The sequence below is a fragment of the Schistocerca cancellata genome, chromosome 8 (genome assembly GCF_023864275.1).
Source record: "Schistocerca cancellata isolate TAMUIC-IGC-003103 chromosome 8, iqSchCanc2.1, whole genome shotgun sequence".
NCBI lineage: Eukaryota > Metazoa > Arthropoda > Insecta > Orthoptera > Acrididae > Schistocerca > Schistocerca cancellata.
In genome coordinates this window covers 19,881,813-19,890,666 of record NC_064633.1, presented here as the reverse complement: position 1 = coordinate 19,890,666, position 8,854 = coordinate 19,881,813, and the positions used below count along the sequence as shown (strand labels likewise).

Sequence of the window (8,854 nt, the reverse complement as noted above, 5' to 3'; positions counted from 1 at the left end):
CTGGGCCCCACTTTGTCGGAGCACCTATGCGTTATCTTGTACAAGTCGCTGCACCCACTGGCCCTGTAGTAGGCCGCTGATACGCGAAGGAATGCAGCGAACTAACGTATCCAAAGCGTAAAACCTGTTCTGAATGGTAGTTGCAGACACTTACAGGCGTTCCCACGTCATGGGGAGTTTTCAGTAGAGTCTGCGGTTATTTTAGGATAAATCATATCAGACCGAGAACGGCCATATCAAGACGCCTGGGCACAAACGCAGACACCGTACCGATACAGCATGGATGATCTTCAAACACGGTAACCAATATCTTAATTACGAAGAAAGAGGAAAATAACCACAGGTGATACATTAGGACAAAGAGAAGGGGAAAACCGGAATGCTAAGTAAAATGAAAGGGAAAGCCGGAACATTGCACACTTGAGCACAACCAAGGTACACTGAGGAAGGCACAACCAAGGTTTCACCCGACAGGCACTAAAGCCGAAGGCCATCTTCTGAGTGTCAACGCAGTTGACAGTTATAACAGTCGAAAAGGTTTGTAATCACCCTCGATTTCATGACTACTGCACTACATTTTCTGTGCACTGAAATGCCACCATTCGAAATATTATTATGAACGTATATGCTTCAAAAGTTCTCGGGCGTAGAGTTCGATCGAATTGTATAGACAGAACAGTATTTCCACGAGGGATCTGCTGCTCATCTTCAGGCACGACGGTGGCTAGCTGTTGTGGCCAGTTTATACCCTGGTACGCTAGAAACGGAGCTACGACATCATAGGAGGGAATGCTGGCATCCACAGCCAGTGCGATACGCATTCCGCCTGCGGGCCGCCGAAAATCTGGCTGCAACCCGGGAAACCAAGCGAATGTGTATGGGCAGCGTGTTCGTGGCCTGGCTTCGAGCCCCTTCGGTTTTATCTCGCTACAGTCGACGATTTCTTACTGTCGCCAGTAAGTTTGCTGAGTTGATACCCGATGCCTCTGTTAATTAAGTCATAAGCTATACGAATTTCGACTGGTTCTTTAATGATGGATTCAGAGTCTGCGCAAGTGGATTATAGAAGATCCTGGTCTCGCCGTAGTTCTCCCAAATCTCGTGTCAGGGCAGCATTCAGTAACAGCAGCTTTTTCTGGCTGACTTAGTTTTGTGCAACGTCTATGTTCGTCGCATCTGTCTTTAGCAGAGCGATAAATCTGGCCAATGTATAATTCTCTACATTCACACAGGATCTAGAATATTGCTAGCGTCCTGTAAGACATAGGTCGTCCTTTACAGAACCCAATATCATGAGTAATCGCTCCAGAGAACACATTTTACCCTGAAATGATAATTAAATCAAGACCCTAAGCTGTCGACAGGTGCTGATATACATCAACGGGGACAGTTGAAAATGTGTGCCCCGACCGGGACTCGAACCCGGGATCTCCTGCTTACATGGCAAACGCTCTATCCATCTGAGCCACCGAGGCCACAGAGGACAGTGCGACTGCAGGGATTTATCCCTTGCACGCTCCCAGTGAGACCCACATTCCCAATTTAATGTCCACACACTACATTCGTAGTACACCTGCCCATTACACTCATTACTCGCGGCAGACAATATTACCGAGTCCCGTAAGAGTTCGGGCAATACGTGTGCATCCAGGGCAGAAGTAGAAGGTCAATGGCCGGTTAGCCCTAACTATATGAAGATGGTATCTGTTCTTTCGGACAGATACCATCTTGAAACAGTTTACCCTGTGTTTCTCGAAGAGCCTAAAGACACTGAAGGGAATAATGGCCAACGTAAGGCAGGGAACCCGTCCTAGAGGGGTTCTCCGTTTCTTCGCACTGTTCTTGAGATCTAAAGCATGCTGGTCGAAATGCATTGCGAATGATACTATCGTAGTACCACTTCTTGACAAATACAGAGCGCAGAGGGCTGAGTTCTGCTGAAGACCTCTCCAGATCTGATACCGCTCCAGCTCTATGAATGGGATTCCATAATGCATTGTTGCTTTGGGCCGGGCCATGACAGCTCATACGTCGTAATACAGGTCAGTGCATGCTAGGCAAAAAACATACAGTGAACCAAGGAACCATTTTCTTTTCTACAAACCGCGACAACCAGAAAAGGGAGGCCACAAATTTTCTCCTTCTCCATGGAGAAACAAATGCTTCGTTGGAGGGAGTTGATATATTCTAACAACGGAGGAAGCGTTGCTGCTCCACGTAGCCGCACCACACACGCGTCATCTACGTATCTACAGAGAAGTTACGATCTCGACACCGACAACTGAAGCGCTTTGTCTTCCACAGAGAGAGTACCTGCTGTTGGAGACAGAGGACTACCCACAGCAACACCTTCAGTTTGCACAAAATACAGACGCTTAAATAAAGACGCTAAAATAAAGTCAAGGTACCCACATCTTTAAAAAATCTACGATGTTTTCTTGTAATTTTGGTCTCGTAAGTTGCAGTGAGATCACATATAAATTCATAAATAGGGGTTGGTTTGAGGCACAAGTTCTTGAATCGCCACATTCTGTCATGTGCACAATACGAGCCTACACTACACCCTTGAACCTAAGAAGCAGTTTTCATCTAAATCTACATCCACACTCCACAAGCCACCTGACGGTGTGTGGCGGAGGGTACCTTGAGTACCTCTATCGGTTCTCCCTTCTATTCCTGTTCGTATTGTTCCTGGAAGAAAGATTGTCGGTATGCCTCTGTGTGGGCTCTAATCTCTCTGACTTTATCCTCAGGGTCTCTTCGCGAGATATACGTAGGAGGGAGCAATATACTGCTTGACTGCTCGGTGAAGGTATGTTCTCAAAACTTCAACAAAAGGCCATACCGAGCTACTGTGCGTCTCTCTTGCAGAGTCTTCTACTGGAGTTTACCATCTTCGTAACGCTTTCGCGATTAGTAAATTATCCTATAACGAAGCGCGCTGCTCTCCGTTGGATCTTCTCTATCTCTTCTATCAACCCTATCTGGTACGGAACCCACACCGGTGAGCAGTATTCAAGCAGAGGGCGAAGAAGTGTACTGTGACTTACTTCCTTTGTTTTCGGACTGCATTTCCTTAGGATCCTTCCAACGAATCTCAGTCTGGCATCTGCTTCACGAACGATTAATTTTATATGGCCATTCCATTTTAAATCACTCCTAATGCCTACTACCAGACAGTTTATGGAATTAACTGCTTCCAGTTACTGACCTGCTATATTGTAGCTAAATGATAAAGGATCTTTATTTCTGTGTATTCGCAGCACATTAAACTTACCGTTGTTCCGTAGTGAAATGCTCAAACAGCATATGAAACTTGGTGTCCAAAAAGAAAGAGGTACGAAATGGAATCCCAGTTCGCTACAGTGTCATGACGTTTCAGAATCAGACACACATAGATACAGGGCAGAAGTTTCATTCTGGAAGAAAAAAACCATCTTCAGCAGCTGAATTCGGTCAATGAGTAACCGCTGGGTGCTTATACTTCAACGTGCAAACGCCACATAGGTGCTACTACTATTTTTGTATCATTTAAGATTAAAAAGTGAAAAGCGACACACCAGAAAGGAGTTATGGAAACGGGATGGACATCAGTAAATGTGATGTACATGTACAAACACACAAATAAATACATTTTCGTCAAATTCGACGATTTATTCAACACAAAGAGCACAAACTGAGCAACTCAATAACGTGTTGATCCTACTCCGCCCCTTATACAAGCAGTTATTTGGTTTGGCCTGACTGATACAGTTGTTCGATGTCCTCCTGATGGATATAGCGCCAAATCCTATCAAATTAGCGTGTCTGATCGCCCAATCCCGAGCTGGTTGGAGGGCCCCGCCAGTAATGCTCCAGATTTTCTCTGTTGGGGGCAGATCCGCCAACACTTCTGGCCAAGGAAGGATATGACCAGCATGAAGACAAGCGGCAGAAAATACCGCCATGTGGGGTGGGCGCCGGCAGTTGTGGCCGAGCGGTTCTAGGCGCTTCAATCTGGAACCTCTCGACCGCTACGGTCGCAGCTTCGAATCCTGCCTCGGGCATGGATGTGTGTGATGTCCTTCGGTCAGTTAGGTTTAAGTAGTTCTAAGTTCTAGGGGACTGATGACTTCAGATGTCCCATAGTGCTCAGAGCCATTTGAACCATTTTTTGGGGTTGGCATTATCTTGCAAGAATGTAAGCCCAGGATGGCTTGTCATGAAAGGCAACAAATTCAGGCGTAGAATATCGTCGATGTACCGCTGTGCTGTAAGGGTGAGTATCACGCCTGGTCGTCTAGCCGTATGGTAGGCGACAGTCAGGCTGGTATTCCACTGGGGTATCGCCAGACAATTCTCCGGCCTGGAATCTCATAACTGAGCCCCAATGACCAGCGAACTGTTTGACAAAGAATACACTTTTATGAGAGATAGAAAAAAATTCCGTGTGTATTACATTGTCTATCATTCTCTTTCATCATGTAGTTTTCACACATTGTATTTGGTGCATTTAGAAGTTTTATTTCAACATTAGGAAAATTTGTATTTCAAGCGATACAGTACAGTGAAGATCTTGTCAATATGCACATTTCTAGTATGATTTATTGTGCTAAAGGGCCCGAAAATGTGACACTGGTGGTTCTAACACCAGTGGAATATAACTGCTGGTAGGTTCAAGACCAAAAGTATCAAAAATGACATATTACCGAGTAAATAACTTTAAATATGTCTTTCCTGGTACACTCTCTTCTTTCCCTGTGATAAGCTGCTTGGTCAGTTGAGTTCGTTTCTGCTCTACGAACAAGATAGCCTTCTTTAGACCTAGGAGCAATAGTTAAGTATTATTTTATGTCCGTGCTTAGCATGTTGTGATACTCCTGGCTGTGGCCACCAGTATTTTATTTTGCTAGAAGCCCGTATTGATGCAGCTTGACACACGTGAAGTGGCATATAGTACAAAAGTGGAGTGAGGTACAAGCGACAAATGGTAGAGAATGTACCAGTCCCGTGGGAGAGTCAGCCAATTATAGTGAACTTACTTCTGATTGGTCGGTACTTTCCGGTACTAGGCGCCAAAACGCCTAAATTCTCTTATTAATTATTTATATACCTTTCATTGTATGTAACCCAGTTTTTAGTATGACAAACTCTCATGGTTACCGTACGAGTTTTCACTAATTTTGAGAAACGTAAGAGTAACGATATTGCAACCTAAGTTCTTCGGACCTACTGGTCGCTTTGGCGCACCTGGGAGACGAAGTACTTTGGCTGCGCTACTCCCTGTGTCTCGGGCGTTCTGGAGTTCCGGAGACGTATCTCTGTTTCGCGCGTTCTGGAAGGTCGGACACGTATCTCGGTGTCGTGCGTCACTTAGATGTGAATATGTAATAGTCAGTCTGTTCCGGGTGTTCTGCAGAGCCGGACGTGTTGTACTCTACATCGGGCGTAACTTAGGTGTGAATATACACTCCTGGAAATTGAAATAAGAACACCGTGAATTCATTGTCCCAGGAAGAGGAAACTTTATTGACACATTCCTGGGGTCAGATACATCACATGATCACACTGACAGAACCACAGGCACATAGACACAGCCAACAGAGCATGCACAATGTCGGCACTAGTACAGTGTATATCCACCTTTCGCAGCAATGCAGGTTGCTATTCTCCCATGGAGACGATCGTAGAGATGCTGGATGTAGTCCTGTGGAACGGCTTGCCATGCCATTTCCACCTGGCGCCTCAGTTGGACCAGCGTTCGTGCTGGACGTGCAGACCGCGTGAGACGACGCTTCATCCAGTCCCAAACATGCTCAATGGGGGACAGATCCGGAGATCTTGCTGGCCAGGGTAGTTGACTTACACCTTCTAGAGCACGTTGGATGGCACGGGATACATGCGGACGTGCATTGTCCTGTTGGAACAGCAAGTTCCCTTGCCGGTCTAGGAATGATAGAACGATGGGTTCGATGACGGTTTGGATGTACCGTGCACTATTCAGTGTCCCCTCGACGATCACCAGTGGTGTACGGCCAGTGTAGGAGATCGCTCCCCACACCATGATGCCGGGTGTTGGCCCTGTGTGCCTCGGTCGTATGCAGTCCTGATTGTGGCGCTCACCTGCACGGCGCCAAACACGCATACGACCATCATTGGCACCAAGGCAGAAGCGACTCTCATCGCTGAAGACGACACGTCTCCATTCGTCCCTCCATTCACGCCTGTCGCGACACCACTGGAGGCGGGCTGCACGATGTTGGGGCGTGAGCGGAAGACGGCCTAACGGTGCGCGGAACCGTAGCCCAGCTTCATGGAGACGGTTGCGAATGGTCCTCGCTGACACCCCAGGAGCAACAGTGTCCCTAATTTGCTGGGAAGTGGCGGTGCGGTCCCCTACGGCACTGCGTAGGATCCTACGGTCTTGGCGTGCATCCGTGCGTCGCTGCGGTCCGGTCCCAGGTCGACGGGCACGTGCACCTTCCGCCGACCACTGGCGACAACATCGATGTACTGTGGAGACCTCACGCCCCACGTGTTGAGCAATTCGGCGGTACGTCACCCGGCCTCCCGCATGCCCACTATACGACCTCGCTCAAAATCCGTCAACTGCACATACGGTTCACGTCCACGCTGTCGCGGCATGCTACCAGTGTTAAAGACTGCGATGGAGCTCCGTATGCCACGGCAAACTGGCTGACACTGACGGCGGCGGTGCACAAATGCTGCGCAGCTAGCGCCATTCGACGGCCAACACCGCGGTTCCTGGTGTGTCCACTGTGCCGTGCGTGTGATCATTGCTTGTACAGCCCTCTCGCAGTGTCCGGAGCAAGTATGGTGGGTCTGACACACCGGTGTCAATGTGTTCTTTTTTCCATTTCCAGGAGTGTATAATACTGATTCTGTCTACTGCGTAGCGGAGAGCCAGACATGTCTCATATTTCGGAAGTTGGATGGAAAAGTTACCATACAAATAAGAAAGCTGTGTCGAGTGTAGTAAAAGACAGTGTAAATGTGAATATTTGAATAATAACCAAACAGGATACATTAACGAGAAGTGTTGCCTACCATCATTGTCATTACTGGATACAGAGTCTGACCTGGGCAAGCGGCATACCGAAAAAAGCACAATCACGGGTTCGAATTGACAGCGTAGCACCCTCCAGCGAAGAAGATCCCACGACCGACGAGCTGTCTTCTGCGCTGGGGACACAACTTTAGAAGACGGCAGGTTGGTGGAAAGAACGGTCAGAGTCTCTTATTCAGTTTCTTCAGATCTGTCCGGCTTCCAGATCTTACATAATTTATAATGTTCTTCTGGCCAAATGTACAGGGTGATTCAAAAAGAATACCACAACTTTAGGAATTTCAAACTCTGCAACGACAAAAGGCAGAGCTAAGCACTATCTGTCGGCGAATTAAGGGAGCTATAAAGTTTCATTTAGTTGTACATTTGTTCGCTTGAGGCGCTGTTGACTAGGCGTCAGCGTCAGTTGATGCTAATATGGCGACCGCTCAACAGAAAGCTTTTTGTGTTATTGAGTACGGCAGAAGTGAATCGACGACAGTTGTTCAGCGTGCATTTCGAACGAAGTATGGTGTTAAACCTCCTGATAGGTGGTGTATTAAACGTTGGTATAAACAGTTTACAGAGAATGGGTGTTTGTGCAAAGGGAAAAGTTCTGGACGGCAGAGCACTTCATCACTGGCCTCCAAGAAGCCCTGATCTTACCCCCTGCGATTTTTTCTTATGGGGGTATGTTAAGGATATGGTGTTTCGGCCACCTCTCCCAGCCACCATTGATGATTTGAAACGAGAAATAACAGCAGCTATCCAAACTGTTACGCCTGATATGCTACAGAGAGTGTGGAACGAGTTGGAGTATCGGGTTGATATTGCTCGAGTGTCTGGAGGGGACCATATTGAACATTTCTGAATTTGTTTTTGAGTGAAAAAAAACCTTTTTAAATACTCTTTGCAATTATGTATAACAGAGGGTTATATTATGTTTCTTTCATTAAATACACATTTTTAAAGTTGTGGTATTCTTTTTGAATCACCCTGTATTTTGTACTGCTATAGAAAAATATAACAAAAACTTCAGACGTGAAAATAGCATTACGTCAGTTAATTTTAGATTCCCAATCATGCTTTAGGCGTCAAGTGTATCTCATTGTGTAAGTTACACAACAAGATTAATTGTTGGTAAGGCGGGTGCCAGGATGAGATTCATTCGGAGAGTCCTTAGAAAATGTGGTCCATCAACGAAGGAGGTTGTAGTAACCACCACCAACAGCGGGAACGCCTTGTGCTGCGGATCGGAGCCGCCAGGCGGGGAAGCCGCCGGCAGTGGAGCACGCACCACCGGGTAAACACAGGACGAGTCAGACGACATACCAACGACAACTGACAACAACCGACCACGACCGACTATGAGCGACACAACAATAAAGAGAGAAACAACGGAGGCTTGTGGAAACCACAACACCAAACACCAAATGTAAATCCACTCGGAACCAGAGCCAGGCAAATGTCAACAACGAGTAACGACCAGAACGCAGTACCGCCGTGATAGAAACGAAATCCAGAGCGAGTACCAGACTGGCTGGACCAGGGCAGAGCGGGTCCCTATATACGAAACTGGAGGGAGCGGCTATTGGCCGCTGTCTGCACGTGGCTTAGCGGTGGCCACCTCGCTGCGCGGAATAGCCGCCGCGGGCCATAGGAGCGGGCCCACACAGCCATGCCCGGGGCGTAGCGCCGGGAGGAGCGAGAGCGGGGCCCAGAAGGGAATGGTGTCAGCAGGTGGAGGAGGGTCCGAGGTTGTCACCCGTGAAGGAGTTCGGCAGGACTATGACCGGCCACCGGTGTAGT

The 8,854-nt window shown here is 47.5% G+C and overlaps 1 non-coding gene across 1 annotated transcript; it reads right to left on the bottom strand.

Moving 5' to 3' along the window:
• Positions 1-1,401: 1,401 nt before the first annotated feature.
• Trnat-ugu (transfer RNA threonine (anticodon UGU)) lies at positions 1,402-1,475 on the bottom strand. The gene has a single exon. It is a non-coding gene; the product is annotated as a tRNA-Thr (tRNA).
• Positions 1,476-8,854: the final 7,379 nt, after the last annotated feature.